The following is a 16166-nucleotide window of genomic DNA, read 5'->3' as shown; positions in this document are numbered from 1 at the left end:
ATTTTCAAAACGAATACGTGTTCCCGATTGGCTCTATAGCGATTTCACAAAAAGGTATTTCTAGTACAATGCAGCGCCGGACTCTCGCTGTGAGCGTAGCCTAAGTCATTATAGACTCCAAAAGGGCTCTCCATACACAAATGAACAAACACAAAGGAGGTAGTCTCCTCCGTGACCAGCTTGATTTCGATGGAGCGAAACCAAATTGGCTGCAGAGGAGACGGGTAATTTTGCCATGCAAATGAGGTGAGTGTCATAGCCCTGTCCCGGCTCGGACCCCGCTATTGCCAGGCCCCTGGATTTGTGCATTAGGGTTAAAGGGCATATTTATCGGCAAGTTTACTTTGCATAACAAAATGCGAATAAAACTGCATAATTCTACATACCAAAATGCCAAAGATTCTCAGGCTAAAATGAGTAAAAATTAGGAGGGCTCCCAACCCGGTCCCCGCACTCCGTGCATCCGCGGGTATTCATGCTTGTCGGTGAACTTTAAAAACACCCCCTTTAGCACCTCATTTCGCGAAGTTTTTAGGAGAATAATATACTCTTTTCTGGCAGAAACGCGTAGGCTGCTCGATGAAAATACCCTTTTTTTTAATTTCGCGAACACGTTGTTTGAAAAAACACCCTCTTTTTTGTGTGTTTCGCGAATCGCGTTTCTTCATCTGAAAACACCCCTTATTTCGCTAAATTTTCGACAAGCATGAATACCCGCGGATGCACGGAGTGCGGGGACCGGGGCTCCCAAGCACGGCTCCCAAGATTGAGGAGTTGCATTGCATTTTCTATAATTATACATGTACTTCCAAAATCACGGTGGTAGACTTGTTTTCTTCGATAAGGGGCTGTGCAATAATTATGAGCCCTGGGGAGGGTAAAATTGGGGGGGGGCAAGAAATCTTTGGCGAGCCGAAAGGGGGGGGCAAGCAATGTTGGTAAGACGAGAGGGGGGACAAGCAATTTTTGGCACACATTCATGGGGCGCCTTTTTAATAAAACGCTCTAAAAAGGCTTAGAAAAACAGTACGGAAACGCTTAAATATGCAAATTTTCCTGATCGCTGCGCTCGCAATATAAATCTAGACCATTTAAGGTTTGTAATTTGGGATCCCAAAAATTTGGCATGTTCAAGGGGGCGCAAAGAATTTTTGGCGAGCCGAGGGGGGGAAGCGATTTTTGACGGGCCGAGAGGGGGGGCAAGCGATTTTTGGTGAGCCGTTTGGAAATTTTACCCCCCCGGCTCATAATTATTGCACAGCCCCTATAAAGTGTTAAGACTTGTTTCAAGTCTTTGGGAGCAAACCATCCTCATTTCCAACGGCATAGTTCAATAGCATCATACAAGTGCTTAAAATGCAAACTCAAATTGTGGAGTATGAGTTTCTGTACCCAAGGACGCTCAGTGATCAAAGTGTCTATTATACATTTTATGAATAATAAAATTCCTTTAAAGGGAAAGCCAGCCTCAATGTAGAAGAGGTCTTGTAATTAGTTTTGGTCAATGTGAAAGGCATTTTTAGGATCACGCTTACATCTACATGACAGTCCACCAAACCATCAACGATGAGAACATGCACACTGAAACAGCAGAAAACATTAATTCCTAATCTCATGTCAACTCTTTTAATTCATTACATGTACTCCAAATTGTTCTGGTCTGTTTGTTTGTTGTTGTTGTTGTTGTCGTTGGTTTTTTTTGTCTTTTCAGCTTTTTACCCACGATATCTCAATTTCCAATTTTGTAATACCAGAACTTACGAACTCAATCTCTTCGCTTAGGCTGTCAGATTTCACTGCTTTCGATATATACACTGCTGGTTTGAGTTAACTTACATGTACGTTTTATTTTAAAATAACTTAATTAATTCGCAATGTATAGTTTAAGCCTACTATATTATAATAGATAGTGGCCAGCACATTTATAAAGGACTGGTTACTCACTACAATCTTCACTCTTAAACTGTGTTTTTCTGAATGTGCTGATCATGTTGATTGCTAGTCGGAAACTCCTGCGAAGCTATGGACATGGCATCTTACATACTCCATTCTATAACAGTCGGCCTAGTGCCTTGTGTGTTTTCTCTTCAATCATTTTGTTGAATGTAATTTTATGAATCAAATAGTTATGTGTCATTTTATTTATAATAAAGAAGTTATTAAATTAATAAAGTAAGACAATTTATTTATCTATAAGTGCATGTCAAATGGGGTACATTGTTCAATACTATATGCATAAATTATGCCCATATTATAGCTAGGCCCTAAAAACTTTATTTTGCATCGGATTTTTCCGTTGAAAAGACAAAACTGATGTTTATGATAGCAACCATTTCATCAATAACATTTTGAGTCATTTTATCCATAAAACGACACAGGATATGATAGATAACTACTTTCACATCAATATGGTCCATATGATCACAGATTGTTGAGAATCTGTGATATGATCCGGGGATATGATGAAGATTTTGATTCTATAGATCTGTTATCAACATGATATCACGCTGTTCAGTGGTCAAGGAGTAAGGACCCCCGGTCAAGGACACTGATATGACATCATAGGTGATGTCAGATTTTCTTCTGCTGACCATATGATGCTATATATATTAACTATTATTGTTACATTTAGGCCTTTAAACTTTTAAAGTCATAATTAATTAGTTCAAACATAACTTTGGTAATACTCACTCGTTTTCGTTCGTTGAAACGGCAAAACATACTTACTTTTCCTAACAAATCGAATTAAAATATATTTAAAAAAATTTAACCACAAAAAGTAAAAAAAAAAATCATTCCAATACCACTAAAATATAATCTCTTGAGTAAACTGACCCCAAACCTGAAACAGGTACCAGCCCCGAATGGGCTGGCGAAAATACATCCAAAAATGGCCTCAAGTGCATAGTTTGGTGACATGCATGTAACAAGCATAACCCACAATTTGACCTCAAATTTTGAGGTATGAGTTTTTACACCTAACACATTAAAAGGTCACGTAAAGAATTTACAAACATATTAGGCCTATGAATAGAGACATGTGTTTTACAGATGAGCATGGTTGAGATTCTGCAACGTCTTGTTTCTGGGCTTGGCCAAACTTCTCTGGAGGTCTGACATAGGCATCAATAATATGTAACAAAACAGAACTGTAGCAGCTACAATAATCCTTAAAAGAAAAACGCATATAGCAAAGTTGCGGGCTGGGGTCCTTTTGCTGCAGGACAATGAAGAGCACAAATTGCAGTGGCTGAAGCTGCCAAGTGTGGCTTTGAATTGTTGCCACACCCACCTTATTCACCAGATCTGGCACCATCTGAGTTGGCCAGTTTCCATAACTCAAATCCGAAATTTGTGGACACCATTTAGGGGAGCTTTGGGTGCTGAAGCCCCCCGCACTTTGTTAAAAATCATGTAAAATCAGCCGTTTTTTGGCGATTTTAGCCATAAAGCCCCCCGCATAAATCTGAAAGAGGGGCTTAGCCCCCCGCAGGAAAAGATCCTGGACACGCCGGTGCATTGGGCTATTCCAGATAAAACATGCACCCCCCCCTATAGAGGGCAACGGAAATCCAGATTTTTTGGTGGTCTTTGGGGCTCGGAATTCCAGCCTATTCTACTTATGCTGTTCCAAATTCCAGCCTATTCTGCCTATGCTTGGCGCAAAATTTCCAGATTTTTCCACCGTTTTGTTAGTCTGAAGGCATAGAGGGTGTTGGAATTCCAGGTTTATTGTGTTTATCCTTGGTTAGATTTCCAGACTTTTTTGCCTCTGGTCAACAAAATTTCCAGATTTTTCCACCGTTTTGTTAGTCTGAAGGCATAGAGGGTGTTGGAATTCCAGGTTTATTGTGTTTATCCTTGGTTGGATTTCCAGACTTTTTTGCCTCTGGTCAACAAGATAATCCATATTTTTGTCCATTGAGTTGCTGGAATTCCAGATGGTTTTGTTAGTATAGTAATTTGTCGGGATTTCCAGCCTTTTGTGCAAATAGATATCAGGAATTCCATTCTCTTCCAGTTCAATGCAATTTGTCATTTTGTATGTGCATTATGTATGTTGGGGGTGTTTTCTCCCACCCCACAAGTTGGTGGTGGGTACTAGTTATAATCATCATGATTGACAGCCCAAGTGACCATGACAACCAACATTCTTGCTGAGTAAGCCTTAATTATTAGTAGGAAAGAAAAAGAGCAAGGCACACTAACTTGGCAGAAAACAAGTCGCAGGGTGGCGAATCAGACCCCTCCCCTACTCAGTTGACAGATATGTTGTGACAAACAATTTGCATCTCCCTTTTGGTCTATTTTGGCCTAATTAGTCTCAAAATATGGTATACCATATTTGAGACTAATTTGACAGTTTTTTGATGATTTCTACGGAAATATAACGATTTGGAACGCCAAATGCCAATATGTTTATGAGAAAAATATGAGCTTTCATCTGATACCAAAATCATCATTTTGATGAGGTAACTGAGTGGGGGATGAGATTGTCAACCAGGTTACCCACCTTTAAGTCAATGAAAACAAGTTCACAGAAAGCAAGCGCACTTCGCGAGGGTTTTATTTTCGCGGATTTCACGAATGGAGTTCCATCCGCGAAATTAACACCTCGCGATTACTAGTATATATAATAATGTATTACAAGTATAGGGCAAGACTAAGCATCGCGAAAATAACAATTGCAAATATGATTCTGTAACTCCAAATCGCAAAAATAACTGTACGCGAAAATTACCACTTAAACAGTAAGACTGACCAAGTCAATACTATTATGTAATTGTTTGTTCATGGTACATTGCACACATAGATAGTGCACACACACTTTCATCCATGCAGTACAAAGTGTTATCTGTTTTCAAATTTACTGTGTTCTTTTAAGAATATTTTTAGCAGATTTGGGTATTAAAAACAAATCAACCCATCGTGGCTTGGGGTTTTAATAACAAGTTTAATTTCCGGAATTGATTGATTTTCAATGATGGATACAAATTAAGTTTAGCGTCAGTTTTTGTTAATATTTAGTTAAGTTTTATATGCTGCAAATAAAAAAAATTAATAGTATCAAAGGCTACGAAAAAACCCTTCTCTACGGGCCCAACCGACCTGGAATTTGTTTTTGAGAATTAAAAAAAAACATTTATTTTGCTCAAATCATAGAAAATATGTTTGTAAAAATTCTTCAGATTTTGGTGATATTTTAGCGTAATTTCAAGATAGCCTCTCTCTGAGAAAAACAAGTACAAAAAACACCCGACCCTATACTTGAAGTTGAAAGGTCCGCCTGTAGAATAGGGTGGGTTTTTCTTTTTTTGTCGCCAAAAATACAATAAATAACATGACACCAAAAACAGAAATTTTGACAATAATAGTTTTTTTCTGATCATTTTAATGTAAATTTTGACCAAAGTATCAGTAAATTATGATATAGCGAGATTACACATAAATATAAAATTTGAAAGAGGGACTCTTTGGTTTATATTAAATGATGCTCCCCGCCTAAAAATCCGGACATTGAGTTTTTTTTTTGCATGTTTTGCATTTGGAAAATGTTCCATTACAAACCAAATGTCAGACGAATTCGTCTCTATGGATAGGCTTCTGAGGGATAGGCCTATATGAATCCAATATCATACTAGCTAAAACTACTGTTCTTTGAATGGAACAAAATGCAGATGTTCAATCGAAATACATCTTCTCTGATGTTATGCAAAATATAGTAATATCAAATATCATCCCTTTTATTCACGGGATGTGATTAATTAGCATATTATAAATTTGATGAGGAATTTTAATATTTATATGCCATTGGATTTTGTGTAGGGGATGGAGGAAAAAAACTTTGATTGATAATGCCATTAAAATATTAAGATACCCTGCATCTCGTTTCTACTAGGCTTTATTTAATTAACTCATTATAATTATAATTGAAGTTTTGCTTTTGTAAAACCTACAATGTTCTTAGCACATCTAAAATTCTCCTGCATGCTGGTTGAACATAAAAAGGTTGAATAACACATGGAGATTAAAAAAACGTAAGTAAACAAAATCAAATCTGGTAATTTGCAAAACTTTAACCACAGAGCAGTACATGTGCCTGTAACAGAACAAGATCTTGTTCATGGTTGTTTGTTTAACCATGGATAAAGATAATTATGCTCTTCAAACACATTTAAGGTTCCATTACTTGGCAAACAAAGTTATACACACTTGTGTTTATAATACATGCAGTCTTCACAGTCACTCCAGGCTATGTTTTGGATCAGGGGGGTCTTCTTGATCAGCAGAAGAGATATTTCTCCCATCTTCTGGTATACAGTAAAGCTATCATTTGCTGCATATTTTGCTCAAATTTGTACTTCTTACATGATTGTAGTTGCCCAATGCTATCTGAAATACCATGTAAAGGACTAAACCTCCAATGTAAAATTTAGAGTTTTATAATAAAACTGAGATCCCCAAAGCTCCACAGTTAAGCGGCTAAGTCGGTTTTTTACTTTTTACCTCACTATTTTCGCTTAGTTAAAACTGAGACTAGTAAACTTGAGACTGTTGGTTTACTAGTCTCAGGTTAAAATGATCAGAAGAACCACTTGAAAGATAAAGTGTTACTAGTACATGTAGTAGTAATATTATGTAATCATAGTAATTTTTGACAAAAAAGAAGAACAAAATTAAAATTTTACCAAAATCGTACATTATGTCTTTTATCATCAATCTCCAAAATAGGAAAGGAAAGATAAGTGGTCTATGGTAAAACCAAATTTATCGAACGTAATCAAAACAATAAAATAATTATTTGGCCAAAACAACAACAACAAACAAACATTTTATTGTCCCTGTCCCTTTGAGGGATTCTGATTTTGGCCAGCTAAGAGCTGGCTATCTAATTCCGAGATCGTCTTTGTTTGATAAAGAGATTACGGGGTACTAGCATTGGTTTGAATTACTTAGCGGAAATTTTTATGGTGAAAATATATAAGACATGTTATTCGATTTGTAAGAAAAAGAAAGTATGTTTTGCCGTTTCAACGAATGAAAACGAGTGAGAATTTCAAAAGTTATGGTTTGAAGGAAATATGACATTAAAAGTTATATGCCAGGCCTATAATAGTTTCCACAGCATGTCAACGAAAGAACATGATAGTATCCTTGTTATCAGGCGTTCTTAGATTTACATTTTCAGACCTCATGGAGATCAGCACAGCATGAGATGTGTGTATTGATAACATGATTAAAACCTTTATGGACGTAAAAGTCAAAGTAAAAATCTCCTATATCCTGTATCGTTTTATGGATAAAAATGACTCAAAATGTAATTTATGATGAAATAATTGATATCTTAAACATCAGTTTTGTCTTTCAACGGGAAAAATTCGATGTAATTTCAGGGCCTATTTTTGATATGGGTATAATTTATATACATGTATATAGGCCTATATTGAACAATATCAGTCTTTATACATTTTATAATGTGATATGCATAAATTGCGAATTAATATATAAATTAATATAAAATTAATGTGCATGTATAAGGGATCTAAAATGAGCGTTTATTGCGTTTCGACAGTATTTTTTGTGGGACATGAGGGCACCTCAGAACTATCGAATTGCATTCTGAATACGAAGCATGCCTTTCTGATATCAAATAATTTTCATTTTTTGAAAATCACAATATAATACAAATTTTATGACAAATTATAAAAATTTGATATTTTTCAAATTTTTGATATATAGCAGTCCTCGAAGTAAATTATATAAATCTAATGATATATTCTTAAAGTGTATGTAGCAGGGAGGAAAAGCCGACGGTCAATTGAAAATTTTGACCTTTCATTTTGAAGATATGGATTTTTTCCCAAAAAGACCTTATTTTTGTTTGGTGTTTTGGGAAAAAATCCATATCTTCAATACGAAAGGTCAAAATTTTCAATTGATCGTCGGCTTTTTATCCCACCTACATACACTTTAAGTATAAATCATCAGATTTATAAAGTTTACTTCAAGTACTGTTAAATATCAAAAATATCAATTTTTAATGATTTGCCATAAAATGTGTATTAAATTGCGAATTTCAAAAATCAAAATATTTGATATCAGAATGACATTCTTCGTATTCAGAATGCAATTCGATATGTCTGATGTGCTCTAATGTCCCAAAATAAATACTGTCCAAACGTTCATACCCCAGCCCATAAGGCAAGTAGGATGACAGTTTTAGCCAATTAACTAACAACTGCAGTGTATTTCTTTATATTAATAATGAGCAAGGGTAGCCTAAAAGGCAGAAAAGACAAAAAGACAGAACAATTTGGAGTAATTAATTGAAGAGTTGACAGGAAGTTATAGGAGTTAATGTTTGTTCAATTACACAGTTGACGATGAAAATGCAATGCGAACACCACCTGGTTTGGTGGACTGTCATGAAACATGATGGATCATAAAAAAGAGTGATCCTAAAAATGCCTTCCACCCAAACTAATTACATTGAAGCTGGCTTTTCCTTTAACGGGTTATGTCAATATAAATCGACTTTCGAAAAGTTTTTTGATACATTCATTGATTTCTCAAAAGTAAAAATCGCAGTTTAACAAATAACGGTTCAAATGAAAGCCATTATTGGGGGCTAATTGTTGTATCACTATGATAGGCCTGACACCAATATAAACACTTGTTTCGGTGACCCAAGTTCATGGTCATTTCTGCTCACGCACTTTTTACAGATGGCCTGGAATTTCATATTTCGGTTTCAGCGATTGCCCGAAAAAGGTGGTATGTTTTTGAAAAGCGTTTCCGCTTGGAATGTAGATAGTTATTGTTGCTATTACTCTTCGCGATTTTAATTTATGCCCTCTTTAGCCGACAATTTTCAATGCATTTTACACAATAGATACGTCGCTTGCATAAATACCGCTATTTTTAACAGTATCGTTTTTGTTAACCAACATAACATCCAAAAGAGTTCTCAAGACTTTGATGAGACCATAGATACCAAATCGGACTACATGTGATGAACAGATTTTACACTAGAATCAAAAGAACCAGCGTAGGCTAGACTCGCCGAGTCTCATGGACGCCGTTCCTATGTCCATCAGACTCGTATTTCCCATTTTGGATGTCAATGGGAAATACACACTTAACGATTTGTGCCGGTTAGAAACTTGAAAAAAAATCTTTAAAATTTTATCAATGTATATAAAAGTGGTACCAACCTTATTGTGCTTGCTAATTTAAGACTCGGTTGAAACAAAATTAAGGATCGAATGCATTTTAGTGTCCAAAAGGCAAAATTATCGTCAAAGTTCTGTTGAAATCGGCACCCTTGCGAAGGGTTCAGAATTCGAATCGGGAACGAAAATATCCGATCTTTGCGATCAAAAACACAAAATTACAACTTTAAACATACTATTGGCAAAAGACATTATTACCAAACAATATAGAATAGAAAATTTGACATAATTTTCTCAAAATATTGAAGAAATTTGCTCACTAGACATCGAAAAAGTACGCAATCCAATTCCCGTTCAAACGCGTGAGAAACTGAAAGTGCATAATCCCGACTAGCGTAGGCCCTCTCAAAATGTACTTTTTTAAAATATCGCGTTGTGATAAAAATGACTGCCTTTTCCTTGTTTTTTATAAGAAGGAAAAGCTTTACTTACCTCAAACTTCAAACGTAGTGCTGTCTCAGTGTCCGTTACTGGTTAGTATTATTCCGATTAAGCGATTTTCATGATTTAGGCCTACTTAGCCTACATTTGAGCAACTATTTGCCCACACCGTGTACGAATATATTCCAAATACGGCGCTGCATTCAGTATCACACTAACGACAAGGTTATAAGATGTGTAACACTTTCTGACACTATATTCACGGTTGTTCTAATGGCTATTCAAACTTATGACAAATTTGGCTGGTTTGCGTTGTTCAATACCATTTCACCTAGTCTTGGTACCAGGCGGTTTGTGCTCCTCCGTCACTAACGGTGACGGAGGAGCACAAACCGGCTGGTACCGAGACTACATTTCACCCTGATGTGACAGTGACGTCACATCCGGGGTCACGTCAGGAGAGCGCACCACCATTAAACGCGCCATTGAAATACACGGGAAAAGACCCACTTTTGGATGGCGTTTTGGCTATGCAGAAACGTACCTCAGATATTAAGTTTGGTATCAAATTAAAGCTGATTATGTGTACAATAATATTCTTTTAACAGTATATATTGGTGACCATCTACTTTTTTTGCTATTTTGCCGTGAATAAAACAACTCAGAATTTTACCAGTACAAATCACCCAGATTTCAAAACGGGAAGTTGTACAAATCCGCGTCAGGAATTTACCTTTTCAGTGCAAATGATGTTTGTTTGCTCACGATTCTTGATGAACACACTTATCAAGATAATTTGAGTTCATTAACATGTGTCTTTAAGTCAAAATTTGAAAGACAGGGCCACTTCAAGCTCGTAAACGCCACGGACTTTATTAACCGAATTCCGCTGGTACATAAAACGTGGAGGGCTTTGGTGGTGCGCCCTCTTATAAAGCTCATTTATCAAAAATGCTCATTGTGACTGCTATATTTCAATTTTTGACATAATTTCAAGTAAAGTTCCAAAGTTTCAATGGTTTCCGATGACTACTTTTTAAGTTATGGCTCTTTGAAAACGCTTGAGATTTTCACAAAATGCCAATTTTGGCTCTGATCACGTCATTCGCTTTTTACATGTTTTTAAGTTTAATTCTCAAGTGTAACGGCAACTAAAAGCGGTTAATGTTGAAAAACTTTGTTTCCTCCATTCCTCCGATTGCTGTCGTCATAAATATACCATTCCTCTGTATATTTATAACCAGTAGACCCTGAAAAGAAGCAAAAATATCTAGTTTTAAGCAAATATAGGCCTATTAAATGGAATATTCATTATGTCATAAAATATTGATATTTAGATCACTGTTTGTGATGTTTACTGCCAATTAGTTCCCTCATTTAAATATTATTAATATAAGTAAGCCTATTTAAAATTGATATGCAGTGTGATTTTTCTCTAGCCTATGTTTATACCACAGATACAGCTCATTTTGTTGGCTTACTGTAGGCCTATAATACCTGTAAATGGATTAATGAAGTCCAATAATAGTAATGTGCGTAAACATCGCGCGAGTCGCGATTCTCGCGCCGTTTCAAAGGAGATAACGCCGGCGTTTCGAGCAAACACAAGCACTGGACGCATGGACATTTATTTGACCCATTTGACCCAAGGTCAATGTTTGGATCCGTTTTGACTGTCAACCCAGATACAAAATGGTAAGGCGTCTAGATATTGGAAAGTCGGGTTCAAGAGCGAGAAAAAAATCTCAATTCAGGAAAGGTCACGAGGGACACTTTAAGGGTTATCAAGGATACGTTCCACAAGACACATCTATCTCCGGAGAGTCATTAAGCTCAGATCATATAAATGGTAGGTTTCACATGTTTCATACTTTTCTTTTTCTTTTCTCATTTCATTTAATTTGGTTTTGTTTGCTCACTTGTAACGAAATGTCTGATATATATCTGCCATTACCTTATGTTTCATTGCTCCAGTTGATGACGGTGGTGCTGAAAGATGGAAGCGGGTGCCTGAAAAACTCTACAATATGGCCATCGATCCGAGTACACCTAGGCTTGTTCCTTCAAAGCTCAGACCACTACGCGATGCTGAAAACGTCAATGATGACCCGGTAGTCCCTAACAGATTAACAGGAAACGTTATCATGCATGCTGGTAGAACAGAAGAGCACTTCAACCGTCACATTAAAAGCACCTTATCAAGCATCCTTCTTGTAACGGCAAGATAGTGTTCAATCCACAATCATATAAAAATGGGGCTATCATTTTCGTGTAAGCTGACATGCACAGAAGAAAGTTGTGGATACTCATCTTCATATTTAGATTTTTATGAACACATTGACCATGTTGACAGCAGTACGACAAAAATGAAATGCGGTAGAAAACCGGCAAAACTTAACTTACAACTGCAAGTCGCCCTGTCCAAACAACCAATCAGCAATGAAGGCATGAGGCAAGTTCTTCTTTCATGCGATATCAATGCTCCATGCACGTCATCCATGCAGAAAACTTCCAACAAGGTCATGGACTCCTTTGTTGGTGTCACTCAAGATCAGTTGAAAGAGAATCGCATCATGGTGAATCAAATAATGGTAATGCGACATGGCAAGAAAGTTGATGTCATCGCTCAGACAGACACAGCATATAATAACCCCCCAAAAGGGCGATCGTTTTACCAACCAGGTACGCAAGCATGGGCACCTGTGTTCTGTTCAGAACCAGGACTGGAGAGGGTGGTATTGGCATTTGAAACGAAAAGCAAACTTTGCTCATGTGTCGGCGATAATCATCTGAAAGAGTGCCAAAACAATTTCCCCATGGAGGAAGCCATGGGGAATGCAGAGCACATGCTGGGTAAGGCTTGTGCGAAGGATTTGGAGACAAGTATTGGCGTTCGGGAACTTATATCCGACGGAGATTCACACGCATTTAAAGGATTTCAAGAAATCATGCCAAACACCACACAGGGAAACTGCACGTTTCATCTGACTAAAACGATTTCAAGAAACATAATGAAAATCCCAATTAGAAGCTGTAACGGAAAGACTCTTCAAGAATCCACGAAGAACAAAATATCACTTGCCAAATTTATTGAAAAACGATGCAGCTGGGAATTTCGAAAGGCCTATGACAAACACGGAACCAACATCACCAAATTAACGAAAGTATGTGGGAAAGCCAAAACAGGCATCATCAGCTGCATAACGGGAGATGTTGACGGCTGCAGAAGATCATCCCTTGTATGTGCGGCCCATAAAAAGAAGAAGAGTGAACCCAAGGTCTGAATTTACTTAGAACTGAGTAAGACAAACAAACAAACAAACAAACAAACAAACAAACAAAACAGGATGTGAAATGAGAACATCGAATATAAATGATTGAAGTTTTCTTAAGAAGCAGACATGTCGTGTTCAGCGTAGGCCTACGTGTGGTGTCAATCATTATCTTACCGTTACTCAAAATACGTAATTCTGGTAACCATGGTAACGATTAAACACGAATCTGTGCGTATATCGAAAATGTGATAATTAATAATAATATTGATATGATATATCTTAAATGTCATTTGACTAATATTTGGTGCAAATAAATTACTGTAAGTGCACGAAATAGACTTAAGCTAATGCAAAGTAGGCCTGTACAAATCAACTTGCAATGAGCTTTAATTTTATCATTATTAGGCCTATTATTATTATAAGTGCTGTAATTATTATTATTATTATTATTATTATTATTTTAGCCACCCCCGGGACTTCCAAGAAAAACCTATGTGGATTTGACCAAAGCAGAGGAGACTAGAATATTACGAGTAATAGAGAACAAACTGGGCAAAACAGCCATCTTGAGACAAAAGAGAAATCTCACTACTAACCGTTGTGAAGCGACGCATAACACCATCCTGAAGAGTGTTCCGAAAAACCGGGTATTCCGAAGAAATTTCAATGGAAGGGCGCAGTCAGCAATACATTCGTGCAGCATTGGGTTGACACAATCTGTTATGCATACCAACGCACTTCTGGGAGCTTCTAATGACGAGTTTGCACCTGCGAACAAAACCAGAATGAGAGAAATTAAGCGTGATATTTACAACAAGGATAGAAAACGGTCTTTCGAGTACAGGCTTCTGAAGAGATATTGTAGAGACAGGAAGAAAATGTTTCAGAACAGTTCAAAATCATCAGGCTACTCTCCAGGTTGTCAAGATCCAGTTGTATGTCTCGATCACGGATATCAGAAAAAAAGCTAAAAAATCATTTAGGAATCCTGAACCGCGGCGTAGGCCTACTACCAGGTCTATGTGTACGCGCAGCAATACCTACTGAGAACTTCTAGAAGTAGGCCTAGGCCTACATGATGACTGATGTAGACATAGTTAACAACATTTTGTGTTTATTATATACACAACCAGAACAGATTACACAGATATGATTAAATAAAACAGTGAATTTTACTGATTCATTTTGTAACACAATGTTTTCATTATCTCTCTTGTGATATGGTGGCCTTGAAAAAGGCCGTTTGGGTATATGACATTGGACTCAATTAGCTTGGTTCTGAGTTATGCACGGAGGGTTGCATCTACATCTGTAGCAGCCTGGTCTCTGCCTATTAAGCCTATGGCACGTTCTTCGCTGATCATTAGCACATTTAGTTTCCAGGACCAGATGCCCTAGGTTAACACACAGCGGCACACTACACCTATGCGACACCTCGCCATCTTCACGGTGACCGAGCAGATTTGGTAACCTCATGGCCAGAACATAAACTGCTCTCGAAACCGTGGTTTGAACAGCTTGGTGGCCTGGGTACGTTAAGCAAACCCGACCGTACATCCCGCTACCATTTCTGGACGGCCCTTGCCATATCAGACATTCTCCCTGTCTCCTAGTATTTCCTAAAATTGTGCGCAGCCGGGCATCAATTCTCTCCTCTGCTGCAGTAGCCGCCGACATGTTTGCACTTTGAAATTAATGAGCTTAATTCACGTCATGAAAGTTTTTAAGATCAACGATTAACTAGAGGGTAGGGGCCTAACAGGCACTATATTGGAGCCAAAACAATTTATAGCTAGAGCAATAAAATATATATTTATAGTAAAGTTTTGACGTCTACTATTAAGCTTACCTATTCTTGATCACAATTTAAATATTTTGTTTATAAATGACGAATTAATGTTTGATGCACTCATTAGACCATCCCTATATCAGTATGAAGAATGAGATCGTCCGTGACCTGGGTCACTGATCTGGATGGCCGAAACGACAACCCGCTTAATTATCTAACTAACCATTCCACAAAGCCCCTGTATGATATTAATATTTAGCTATTGCATATGTTATCTTCAATTACAAAACTTACAGAAACCTTGTTGTGTTCAGCTAGAGGTTATGTTTTCTGTCTGTTTCAACACTGTTGTCCGATTAATGCTTATTAAATGATGTTTTTCTCGTCGTCCGTTGCCCGACATAGCCTCACACTTTCCAGTCCAGTCTCGGCTCAGCCTGCACGGGCCTACATTTAAGCTTCCTGCATGCTTCCGTAACACCTGCGGATCAAAATATAGCCTCGAAATGTGTTAGATATTACACATTAACATTATAATAACGTGTTTCCTTTCATAATTAATGTTTTACATCAAATTACAATACTGTTATTAATAAACTCGCGTACATGCGCCGTCCGCATAGTATACGCTTATGCCCTCTTTATAAGAGAGCGCACCACCATTAAACGCGCCATTGAAATACACGGGAAAAGACCCACTTTTGGATGGCGTTTTGGCTATGCAGAAACGTACCTCAGATATTAAGTTTGGTATCAAATTAAAGCTGATTATGTGTACAATAATATTCTTTTAACAGTATATATTGGTGACCATCTACTTTTTTTGCTATTTTGCCGTGAATAAAACAACTCAGAATTTTACCAGTACAAATCACCCAGATTTCAAAACGGGAAGTTGTACAAATCCGCGTCAGGAATTTACCTTTTCAGTGCAAATGATGTTTGTTTGCTCACGATTCTTGATGAACACACTTATCAAGATAATTTGAGTTCATTAACATGTGTCTTTAAGTCAAAATTTGAAAAGACAGGGCCACTTCAAGCTCGTAAACGCCACGGACTTTATTAACCGAATTCCGCTGGTACATAAAACGTGGAGGGCTTTGGTGGTGCGCCCTCTTATAAAGCTCATTTATCAAAAATGCTCATTGTGACTGCTATATTTCAATTTTTGACATAATTTCAAGTAAAGTTCCAAAGTTTCAATGGTTTCCGATGACTACTTTTTAAGTTATGGCTCTTTGAAAACGCTTGAGATTTTCACAAAATGCCAATTTTGGCTCTGATCACGTCATTCGCTTTTTACATGTTTTTAAGTTTAATTCTCAAGTGTAACGGCAACTAAAAGCAGTTAATGTTGAAAAACTTTGTTTCCTCCATTCCTCCGATTGCTGTCGTCATAAATATACCATTCCTCTGTATATTTATAACCAGTAGACCCTGAAAAGAAGCAAAAATATCTAGTTTTAAGCAAATATAGGCCTATTA

The 16166-nt window shown here is 37.2% G+C and overlaps 1 long non-coding RNA gene across 1 annotated transcript; it reads right to left on the bottom strand.

Moving 5' to 3' along the window:
* Positions 1–11534: 11534 nt before the first annotated feature.
* On the bottom strand, positions 11535–15092 carry LOC140136338 (uncharacterized). Its single transcript, XR_011856650.1, has 3 exons — positions 14973–15092; positions 13486–13657; positions 11535–11732 (listed from the first exon to the last, which is right to left on the bottom strand). It is a non-coding gene; the product is annotated as an uncharacterized lncRNA (long non-coding RNA).
* Positions 15093–16166: the final 1074 nt, after the last annotated feature.

The sequence above is a fragment of the Amphiura filiformis genome, chromosome 2 (assembly GCF_039555335.1).
Source record: "Amphiura filiformis chromosome 2, Afil_fr2py, whole genome shotgun sequence".
Taxonomy (NCBI): Eukaryota; Metazoa; Echinodermata; class Ophiuroidea; order Amphilepidida; family Amphiuridae; genus Amphiura; species Amphiura filiformis.
Note: the sequence above shows the minus strand (reverse complement) of the source record. Positions and strands in the feature narration are given on the sequence as shown.